Source organism: Anser anser, assembly GCF_964211835.1.
Source record: "Anser anser genome assembly, chromosome: Z".
Taxonomy (NCBI): Eukaryota; Metazoa; Chordata; class Aves; order Anseriformes; family Anatidae; genus Anser; species Anser anser.
Genome location: NC_139723.1, coordinates 39,177,163 through 39,188,374, shown reverse-complemented (window position 1 = coordinate 39,188,374; position 11,212 = coordinate 39,177,163). Strand labels below are relative to the sequence as shown.

Here is an 11,212-nt window from a genome sequence, read left to right as displayed (position 1 = left end):
AGCGGCTACAAAACTAGAACATGTTTTTGATTGAAATACATTTTGAGTGAAATACAGGACGAAGGGGAGATGCCGTCCTATGGCAGGCCCCTGCGTTGCTTCGGTGGGAAACTGTTTCCCCCCTCCAAAAGCGATTTTCTCCTCCAAAACCCACCAAGGTCCTGAAGCACACAGGACTCCACCATTCCTTTTTATTCCTTTTCTCCCACGTTTATCGCCCCCGGCTCCTTCACGCCGGGAGCGGAGCTGAGCCCCGCGGGGTCCGGGGCCGTGCCGAGCCGTGCCCGGGGCAGGGGTCCGGGGCACGGCGGCAGCGGCCGTGCCGGAGGAGGGCGAGCGCGCAGGCAGACAGACAGACAGACAGACACCCCTTGAGGAAGTGGCCGGGGCTGCGAGAGAAAACGAGGAAGGGGCGGCTCCCGCGGAGACCAGCGCGGGTCCAGCCACGCTCCCGGCGCTTCGGCGGCCCGGCACGGCCCGGCACGGCTCGGCACGGCCCGGGGAAGCCGCCCTGCCCCGCTCTGCTCCCGGCGGCAGCGGCAGGAGGCGGCGGCGGCGGCGCCCGAGCGAGCGGCGGTGAGCAGCGGGGCAGGGGCTGAAGGGGCGGCCGCTCCGCCGGGCGGTGCGGGGCGGTGTGGGGGGCGGTGTGGGGGGCGGTGTGTGGGGCATCCAGCCCCGCTCCGGGCAGAGGGAGGTTGGAGGAGAGAGGGGGGACGGGGGGCTGCGGGGCCCCGGCACCTGTGTCGCCCGTCGGGAGGTAGCGGCCGGCAAACGGGGCTCCGGACGATGCGCCGGCTGGAGACGTCGGTGGAAAAGGTACAGAGCGCTGTGCCGGCAAATCTGGAATTTCAACGCGGAAAAACAGATTTATCTAAGCCCAGGTGGAGATGGGTTTTAAACAGAGCGAAATTTGTACAACAGGGAGCGGCTGTAGGGCTTCTGAGTGGTGCATGATACGGCAAAGGCTAGACACCCAACAAAATGTCTCTAAAAACGGGCTTCTTTCTTATCAAACTTCCTGATTTTGTTTCTGACAAAGCAACCATAGAGTGTTACTAGAAGTGTTGAAAGCGGGGTACTGCGGGCCTGATGACCAACTCATTGCTGATCACTTCTTGAGTGTGCCAACATTCATTTAATTTTCTTCTTTACCGCCGTACTGCTTAAATTTTGTGCTGGTTGAAGTGATGTTATTGGGGCCGAAGCTGAGCAATACTTCTGTTAAGCGGCACTGACTCTACCAGATGTGGCTAACGGAGTCCCAGTTTGGCCAGATCGCGTGATACATTGTAAAATACTTCCATTTTAAAACAGAATTGTTCCTTTTAAGGGAATGATCTGCTCCTGATTTATTTACCTTTTAATGTTGTTTTCTGTTGAGTTTCTTTCATGCTCTTTTTGTCCGAAGAAGCTTAGGTCTCCTGACACTTTGGGCTGAATCTGCCGCCTAATCCATGGGCACAGTCATCCGGTGCAGAGCCAGTATCAGCATCTAAAGCTGCATATTTTTACAGGCGTGGAGGCCGTAAACTACAGCAGAGTGCAGCACATTGAGGCAGCCCACTTAGAGGAACTATGACTTTTTTTTTTTTTTTATCCCTCTGTTGAGCATTGAGCGATAGACAGACAAATAAGGAAGTTTGAATGTTCTTTATATTCTAACAGTTTTCCTGTGGGGGAGAAAGATTATGGTTTGGTGAAGACAAAATAGTTTGAACTGAAGGGTTTGGAATCAGTTAACATGCCCGCAAAAGACTGAAGTAGGTAGAGGTAAGTAATTGCCTCAAATTTCAAATTCACTTGAAATAACTGCAAAATCCCAACGAAATACTTTTGAAACGTTCTGGTTTTGCTTCTTTTTAAAAATGTTAACACCATAAAATGAAGGGTGAACTGTGCTGCTCTTCCATTTTCACACTGTGGTTCTGACACAAGTGCAGGACTCGACCCAAAGTTGCATAAAGACAGAAAAAGAAAATTGTGTTTAGAAGCAGATGGCAGGTTATGTTGAGAACAAAATAACATTTTAGAAGACTGATGGTAAAATTATAAGCTGGATTTAAGCACCTGTGAAGATACTGATAACAAAAAATATTATATGGGGATGTAACCACAGTCTCCCATCCTTTCTTTTGGATCTGTTCTGCCAGAGGCATTAGGAGTGAGAGAAGTTACTTCTCAAATGTATGTTGTGTTTAGAGGTTGTGGGATCACAATCATAATTTTTACTTTTTTATTTTTTATTTTTTTTCCTTCCTAAATGCTTTTACAATATGCAGTATTTAGCAGAAAGCAATGAGTCTGCTGCTGGCATTCCTGGTTAGAATGGGTTAGAATGTTATGGCTGTAAGCAGTTGTGTTTGCATCTGTACCAACTGAAAATTGAGAGTGTTTTCCTTTTTTTTTTTTTTTTTTAGCTTTGTGGACTTTGTATCTTTAGCTTTTTTGATCAGTGCCTGGAGATCTGTTGTGTGCACATCAGCTGAATGTTTAGCTGCAGAGTAACAGAGCTGAAAATGGGATCTAGTATGTTTTATATCTTAATTACAAGGAATACAATAAATATCTTTGAATATGAGTAATAATTACAGAAAAATCATCCCAATGATCTATTTAAATTGTTTCTTTTGTACTTAGAGATAATCATGTGCTTGTGTGAGTTCCTGACTTGGGACAAACATATGTGTACCACTCAGGCTACCCACGTCTTTGGATCTAGAGTGAAGAGTCCTTTTTAGAAGATGAAGATGTTTGTGAGCATGAGTAATAAGGTTCAGTCATAAGAATGAAAACATTTCACCTTGCAAGGGTTTGCAGGATCAGCTTCTTAATTTCTAACTTAGGAGGAAAAAAAAAAAAAGGCAAAAAAAAAAAAAGCAATTTATTGCAGAGAAACAGTTTCATAATCCAATTTAACAGTATTTTTGCTTGTCTTTGACAAACTAAGATCTTGGGGACAGAGGTTACATTAGCTCACTTTTTGATGTTTTAGCTGGCATTTCTAGGAATGCTTGTACAGATAAACATTCCTAATATTTGCTCCACTTTGACAAAGAAACATTAAAAATTTTTGCAGCCTCAGTTAAGCATTTTGTTTTCTCTCAAGAGAAAAAGAGAAACCCTGGGTTTTGCAGGATCCTCTTACACTGCAAAGGGTAGTAAAATACACAATTATTAGTATTTATTTTGAGTGTAATAAAAATAATTTTATCACAAAATTCATGGTTATCATCTGCATTTTCAGCCTGTAATTTCAGGTTTCAGCAGGAAGGTTACATAGGTAGTGTCATGTAGCTTTTAATTTCATGATACAGGGTAACATGGAGGCGTAAAATTAAGCAAAAGAAAACCCTTGGACACCGACTTCTGTGTTGCTTGTTGGGGCAACGAGGAAACATGAGCGTTGCAAGTGCAAGAAGTGTGAAGGAGCCTTTATGCTCCTGCATCAAACCAGTGGAATACAGATATTGCTGGAGGAATGGATAATTGATATGTTTGACACCTGCCTCAGAGAAATAAAATAAAACTTTGTAGCTTGTCTTTACATTCCAAAGCTAAATTTAGGTCATAACTTCCTGTCCCTGTACGTACAATGACTAAGTGACCACTTCTTTAAATGTGTTTGTTGAAAGGAAAGAAAGGGAGAATGTTTTTGAGACCTGCTGGGATCCTCACGTTCTAAGGACACCCCAGTATTTGCAAGATGCTGCAAGCCTTTCCGCTTTACCGGGTACCAGAGCAACTACAAATTTAGCAAGTGTTAGAATCTAAATAGCAAGCATGCAGAAGTATGATACAGAGTACTACTTTGTGCAGTTTCACTATCAGTCAGTTTGTAACTAGCTTATGTTGGAAATATGTTAATTTAAATGGCTAGAACTACCTTGCCATTTGTCTGGCTTTGTCTTTCCTTGCCTTGGGACAGTGTTCTTCAGGACAGGTATGGGATGCCAGGTGTCTTGGATGGATAAATCCTAATATGTACAGCAATTTCTCTTCCTTTCAAAATGCAAGGAGACAGTACAGGGAGTATTTCAGAGCTGATGCTTAGTAAATATATCAGAGGCACAAAAAGCTTTTGTAAAAAAGTAGGATTTGAGGCACTAATATGTAAATCCAGCCTCATAAATCCACACAGTAACTCCTAGGCTGGGGATGGAGCTGAAGTTACAGGAATGCAGGAATCACAATTGTGGTTGGAGGTAGCTGGAGAAAACACAGGCAGGAAGTGTTAGAGTAGAATATATATACCAGGGAAATGGGTGCACAATCAACTAAATATTTTAACGTTATAAAGTAAACAAAAATAGAGTTTGACTTTTTTTTTTTTTTTAATACTTAAAAATTCATATCTTAAGAAACAGATTCAGTGAAATGAGTAAAAGGACCAGGGATCAACACTGAACGCATCAGCCACAGCTGTCCTGCAGCCATCCTCCTGCATAGTCTCTCTTATTATTCTCCTTTCCTTGGACTAGATGATGAAGTAAGTGAGAAAAGGAAAAACTCTTTATTTTTTAGACCACAGAGTCTAAAACATGCAAAAGCCTGTGGGATTTCTCTTAGTTAAAGCAAGTGTATCTGAGAGCAGAATTAGACTTTAGGATGATGAGCTAAAATGTTAAAATGGATGTCACTGCTGATCACCAAGTGTGAAGTTCTGCTTTTAAAAATTCTTGTTCAGATTTCACAATTGGCTCGACAAATTTCAGCAGAGTTAATCTTAGTTAAAAACAATGTCGTAATGTTTTTTAGAAACGGTATTTCTTGATTTTTGGTAGGGTTGCCTGAAAAGTTGGCTTCTTAATTTAGATTGAAAAACTGTGGCTAGAAACTTACTATAAAGACAGATTTCTTTCAACCTCTTTAAAAACATGGCACAGGAAAATTTGAACTGAACCCCCCTTTTTAACATATTATTTGGAACGAACACAAAAGCAAGCTGGCGGGTGTTCTAAGCAGGTGATTATGGATAGGTTCCAACTCTGGGAAACTCAGCCCAACTTTGGTAATGCAAATCAAGAAAACAAGTTCACTGTATGTAAACACTAAAGCAAGACTTTGGCAAAGTGAAGGTCTCCAATATCTGAAATACAGGGAACGTAGGTGAAGGAAGCAACATTAATGTAGTCTCTCTTTGACATACAGTGTTAGAACTTACAACTGTATATCAAAGAATACATGATATTTTGCTCAAAATTTAGTAAAACCAATCAGATGTTTAAGTAAGGATTATTTTTGTAAATCAGGCAGTAGGATTAGCTGTCTTTTGAATTAGGGGATCATCATGCAAATTTCTAAGAATCACACCAAGACGTGCGGTGCAGTCGACATGCTGGAGGGAAGGGATGCCATCCAGAGGGACCTGGACAGGCTTGAGAGGTGGGCCTGTGCGAACCTCGTGGCATTCAGCAAGGTCAAGTGCAAGGTCCTGCTTCTGGGCTGGGACTATACCAAGCACACATACAAAGTGGGCGGAGAACGGATTGAAAGCAGCCCTGAGGAGAAGGACTTAGGAGTCTTGATTCATAAGAAGCTCAGCATGAGCTGTCAATATGCACTTGTAGCCCAGAAAGCCAACCATATCCTGAGACACACCAGAAGTGTGGCCAGCAGGGTGAGGGAGATGATTCTTCCTTTCTACTTTGCTCCAATGAGACCCCATCTGGTGTACTGCATTTAATTCTGGAACCCCCTGCATAAGAAGACTTGTTGAAGCAAGTCCAGAGTAGGTGGTAACAAAGATCTGGTCAGGTGCAAGGAAGTGCAGGAAAATATACAGCAGAGGAACAGTGAATTCAAATCCACCAGAGCCCTCTTTCTGCAAAAGATGCAGTTTTCTGTTAGCCTGCTGTATCAACTACCACCACTGGACCATTTGGCAGTGTAATCACTGACATTGCACAGAGGACTGTACACCATGAGTAAAGAAGCCTGACTATGAGCTATTTTTTTCCAGATTGGCAGTTTGTCATGCAAGAGCTAGGGAAATACTGCCTGTTGGCCCAGAACGTGTTGAGGCCAGGTGCATCCTCTCTCTGCCCAGAGTGATAAACGTGCCTTGTTGAGAGTCTTTCACTGGTCCAGGTGCTGCAAATGGGCTTCCTCTGCGGGAGGAAGGAGAGGGCTCATCCCTCTCTGCATTGCAGTTCTCGAACATTCTCATGTTTTATGTGAGAGGTAAGGGTACAGTTCATCCAACTGGTTGTTCGCTAGCTAAAAGTGTTTGCTGTCTCTTAGACTGGACTGTTGATTCAATGATGTGCTGATTGGTAGTATTTTCACTATGTAGACTACCTTTCTAATGTATGTGTCTTCCTAAATGCTAGCTAGGAAGAGCTGGCCCCATTTCTGGAAGATACTATTTTTGGAGAAGCCTTCCTTTGATCTGGCTTCTAATTAGAAAATTATTCAATAGATTTTATTTAAGAAACTGACCCTTAATGTTGGCAGTCTAGCTGTGTAAACTAATACCACATTACCACCTCTTCCCCTCTGACCACCCCTCCCCAAGAAAGAGAAAAAGAGACCAAAAAAAAAGAGGGTGGAGGTGGGGGGTGGGGGGGCAAGAGAGAGGGGGAAGGGAAGTATTTTTAAAAAGTTTAGTGACATTTTGATGTGTTTTGGTCTTACTGTGACTTCTTGCTCATAACTATTTTGTTGTAGCAGTCTCTGGATTACAACCCAAGTCTTCTGTAAAAAGAATATATTCCATCTGGAAACGTGCTATGCTGACATGCTCAGTGTCACTCTGTCATTGAACCTGAAAATACCCAGGCCATTGGATGGGAAGTTCCAGTTATTTTTAGCAATTCTTCTTGCAAGTAGACTGATAATATTTTTGTTTTGCTCTTCACATGTTCTCAATGACTTTATATGTTCATTTCACAGCTCTGTCTAGCAGCAGTGATAGCCTCTAGGGTATGTAAAGGTGCTTTACTTTCTCCTGTTTGAGTGCTATTATTTCTGGAAAGGCACTAAACATGAAATAAACAAACAAACACACAAACAAACAAAAAGAGAAGAACTTTATATAAAAAATAAAAGAACTTTATATATCAGTTCAGTAGCTCAAGTACTTAGAGGTAGCTTTTGGCTCCCCAAATACAGTTTTCTAAGTGCTCCCCTGCCCAGGCTTTTTTGTCAGCTTTGAGAAGAGACAGTTAACCACGTACTCTTCTGTAGTCACTGAAGAGCCCACAGCTGGTGGGACAAATTACATTTTGTTTGTTTGTTTGTTTGTTTTAGAATTCATACAGTGAGCATAGGACACCCCTGAATAGTATACATGGTGCTTTTCCCAAGCATCTGTGTTGGTGAAGGGCAAGCTGTGCCCAAAAAGGTCTGTTCACATCTTGTCACAGGAGGAAAACTGTTTCTCAGGGGACTAGACAAGGGTCTGTCTGGGATATCTTGAATGCTTTCCTTTGAATATTAGCAAATTCCTAGTGAGTCCACTTTTTTGTATAGTGGATTAACGGGTACTGATCAAAGTAAACTACTTTGCCCCAAAGGGAGCATGCTTCTATACAAACGATGCTACCTGTTTTAAGATAGGAATGCTTGCTTTGACAGGAGGCATCCTTAGCCAGAGGCAATCGTTGCATTTGTGACAGCATAAGCTCCCTGGCAAAGGAGGCAAAGAAATAATGACTAGCAGAGCATGGTAAGAAGGGGAAAGGAGGTGTTTATATTTTTGTGATTTTTTTTTTCTTTTTTCTTTTTTCCTAAAGAAAAACAAAAAGAGAAAGCTTTGTTTATTTGTTTAAATATGTGTAAAAATGACAGTTTCTATTTCAAGAGAAAGAATAATCCACAAATGTCTGGCGGTATTTATTTATTTCTTTTCAGTAACATTCTGAGCATTTTAAAGTTCAAAGTATAAAAATGCTTTTAGAGGAAAACTGTGAGATGTGAATATTTTTCCAAAGACAGGAGAGTTTGAAAAGGGATGTGTTGTGGAAGAGAGACAACAGATAACGTTGCATCAGTGAAGGATGTTTTTTTTTTAGTGAGCAATGGCTCTCCATAGCCTAAGTACAGAAGCTCATGGAAGGCAGCAAAGGACATTTTGTGAGCACCAGAAAAAATTCCATTTTGTTTGTTTGCTTGTTTTAGAATTCATACTGTGAGCATAGGAAGACCCTGAATAACATACATGGTGCTTTTTCTAAGCATCTGTTTGCCTTGTAATAGGACAGTAATAGTGCTGCCAAGTCAAGTAATATTTCCTCAGGAAATATTTCACTAGCTATAGTGCCTGGAGTCATCTGATGATATCAGAGTGTCAGATGCAGTTTCAAATAACTGAAGGCTTTTCTGTCATGTTTCAGTGTAGATAAAAACATCTATCTAATCATCTTCAGTACAAATCGAAATGACTCTGGAAAGCACAACCAAACAAAAATATTTCTAAAATGACAGCTTTTTTTTTTTAAGCTGGTAATACTTTTAAGTGTTTGTGATTTTTTTTCAGTTCTTTGGATGAATGACTCTGGTACAAAGGAGTAGATAACTGGTGTTTACTCTAAACCTGATAGATGAAGTATAACTTGTTCAACAAGCAGTTTTTTGTTCTCATGTGGCCAAAATGCTGAGGAGTTACATTAACTGGCGCAAACACTGTTTTTACTTAAGATGAGAAAGCTGATAGCAAGGCCACTGACATTCAGAATCATGAGAACACACACAACCTGGCACAGATGGACAATCCCACTTGTTACTAATGGTATTGTTAGACCCAGGTTGTGAACTGCTCAGCAGAAAAATCTTCTGGTCTCAAAGCTACTATATTATATATCTTAGATACAGAACAGTTCAGTTGGAAGAGACCTTCAAAAACCATCTAGTCCAACTACCTAAGCACTTCAGGGCTAAACAAGGTTAAAGAATATTAACGAGCCCATTGTCAAAAAGCCTCTTGAATAATAACAGGCTTGGGGCATCAACCACCTTGCTAGGAAGCCTGTTACAGTGTTTGACCACCCTCAGAATCAAGAAATTTTTCGTAATGTCCAGTCCAAACCGCCACTGGAGGTGGCAGTTTTATTTTTTTTCCTCTGTATAATCAGAGAACTGTTGAAGTTTCAAGTTAGGTGTTCAAAGTATCACCCTGTGCTAGAACAAATTGTTGTACTGTATTTTCATCATTCTGTCTAGTAAGTATTTCTTATGGCTTGACCATGAGGAAGACATTTACTCTGAACTATACTTCCTTACTTCCTTGACTGCCCACAGAATATTACTTTGAAAAACAAAGGAATGGAAAAATTTACTCTATTCAAATAAAGAGCTTACTCAGAGCTCTGTTTCACCATTGCATGTCTTTTGATCTTTTGTCATAATTCAGTCCTTTTTACTCTTTTTATAGTTGGATGAGTACAGTGATCACTTGGCTGACCCTAAGTCTCCTTCCATATCCTTGTTTGGTCTTTGTAGTGAGATTCATATTCCTATTTATTATTTTTTACGTACAGTGGAGATCAATACCTCAGTAACACTGTGCTCACTGCTAAGAAAACCTTTCAATAACACAATTATTTTAGCCTTATCCTTGTCTAAACATAACAGATTAAAGAGGAGTAAGCTATGGGTATGTGCATGATCAGCACAGATTTTTTCAAACACTTTCAAGGTGTGTTTTCCTAAGTTTCGCTCCTCTGTTTTGTAAGATTGTTCCACCTCTCTCCATGGATGAAAGGGCTGAGATGCTAAACTTGTGTATTATGTCTGGAGCACCCACTCTCTGCAATACTGATGAGGAAGTTACCCAAAGGGAAGTGCGTAACTGATTTTCCTATGTATTTGCATAATACCTTTCCCCCCCCACCCCCCCCACATATTAGATAACTACGATCTTTGTTTGCATTTTAGCTTCCTTAAAAGTCAAATTTCATGGCTATGGGGAGAGATGTACTACAGAGCCTCTACAGTCAAGTACATCTCTCACGTACTTCCTTCAGCCTTTGGGGACTGAATCTCCATATCAGAGCCTCACATTTGTAACTGTGCTAACTCGGTGAGCTCAGAATTATATGTCCTCTGGAGAAACTGAGAGGAGGGAAAAAAAGTGAATCAAAATACTTCTACTATCTTACTAGAAGGACATTAAACTCCAGAAATGAAGGCAAAATGTGAAGGTCCAGGCAAAGAAAACAGCCATCTCAAACTCAGAAATTCTTCCAAATTTGAAGTTTTTAAACATTATCTAATGATTTGTGTGTATATTTGTCTCCTTGCACGTCCGTGGGGCACTACATCAGTCCAAACATCTTCCGGTGTTGTCAAACACTGATTGTTCTTCGTATATTAGAGGGGGTAAAGAAACCGTGTCTCAAATCCATCAACACTAACCTGCTTTTTAACAAGTAGATTTTTTTTTCCTATTCTAGAATCTATAAACTGGTAAAAAGGGAATACAATATTTTAAAATTAATCCATTACAGGAGGGCATTAGTCATAGCATAGAAACATTGTTTGAAAAAAAAAATAAAATCATAGAACAGAAAACTCTTACTGGAAAGTTTTAAACAGTAGAACATTTGCCTGTACTCTAGGTCTTGTCATAGCCATGCAGCCTTCCTAAGAGAAAGTTTGTGTTCTCTTGGGTACCATCAGAAGGATGCCTAAAGAAGCCAGGTGAAGAGGGGAATCCAAAGATGTTGCTTAATTTTTTCTCATTACAATGAGTTGTGAATAAATTTAATTTAGGGCATAGGGAGCACAATTAAACATACATGTTACTTCTCTTATATTTTGGCCTAGGTGAGAAGCACCTGTCTTTGAGTGAGGATAGGCTTCTAGCCTGGATGACTTTGCTTCAATATGTTTGTTGTTGTCTTTTTGTGGGGAGGTCAGCTTGTAGGTATGACAATGAAAGCAAAGTGAAAGAAAGACTTCTTGCACCTGGAACTGATTTTTTTTTTCCTCTGTCATTCACTGTATTGGAAGAACCTTCTACGAGGAAAAAATTAATTGGCTTACAGAGGTGTCTGTTGTGCCAAGAATGCATTATTGCCCACAGTCTTCCTCTCAGAATCGTAAAAGTCTTGATTATGACTTTAGCTCATAGCACCCAGCATGTTAAGGAGGAAATGTATTTTACTGCTTTGTAGTAACTGAAGTTTACTAAAGAATGAAGACTTCCTGAATAAATATTCTGTGTAATTCTGAGATATTACATACAGCCTGATCCTGCAAATACACATCTGCC

At 40.8% G+C, this 11,212-nt stretch overlaps 1 protein-coding gene across 4 annotated transcripts in view; it reads left to right on the top strand.

The window, feature by feature from the left end:
• The first annotated feature begins 344 nt into the window (after positions 1-344).
• SYK (spleen associated tyrosine kinase) overlaps positions 345-11,212 on the top strand; it is a 68,124-nt gene continuing 57,256 nt past the window's right edge. Inside the window, exon 1 of one of the 4 annotated variants that reach the window (XM_083817710.1) lies at positions 345-576. The gene's annotated coding sequence lies outside the window, so the exon portion shown is untranslated. Of the gene's footprint in view, positions 577-670; positions 817-844; positions 1,771-11,212 lie in introns of those variants that run through there. The other 3 variants (XM_083817713.1, XM_083817711.1, XM_083817712.1) reach the window with 3 other exon arrangements.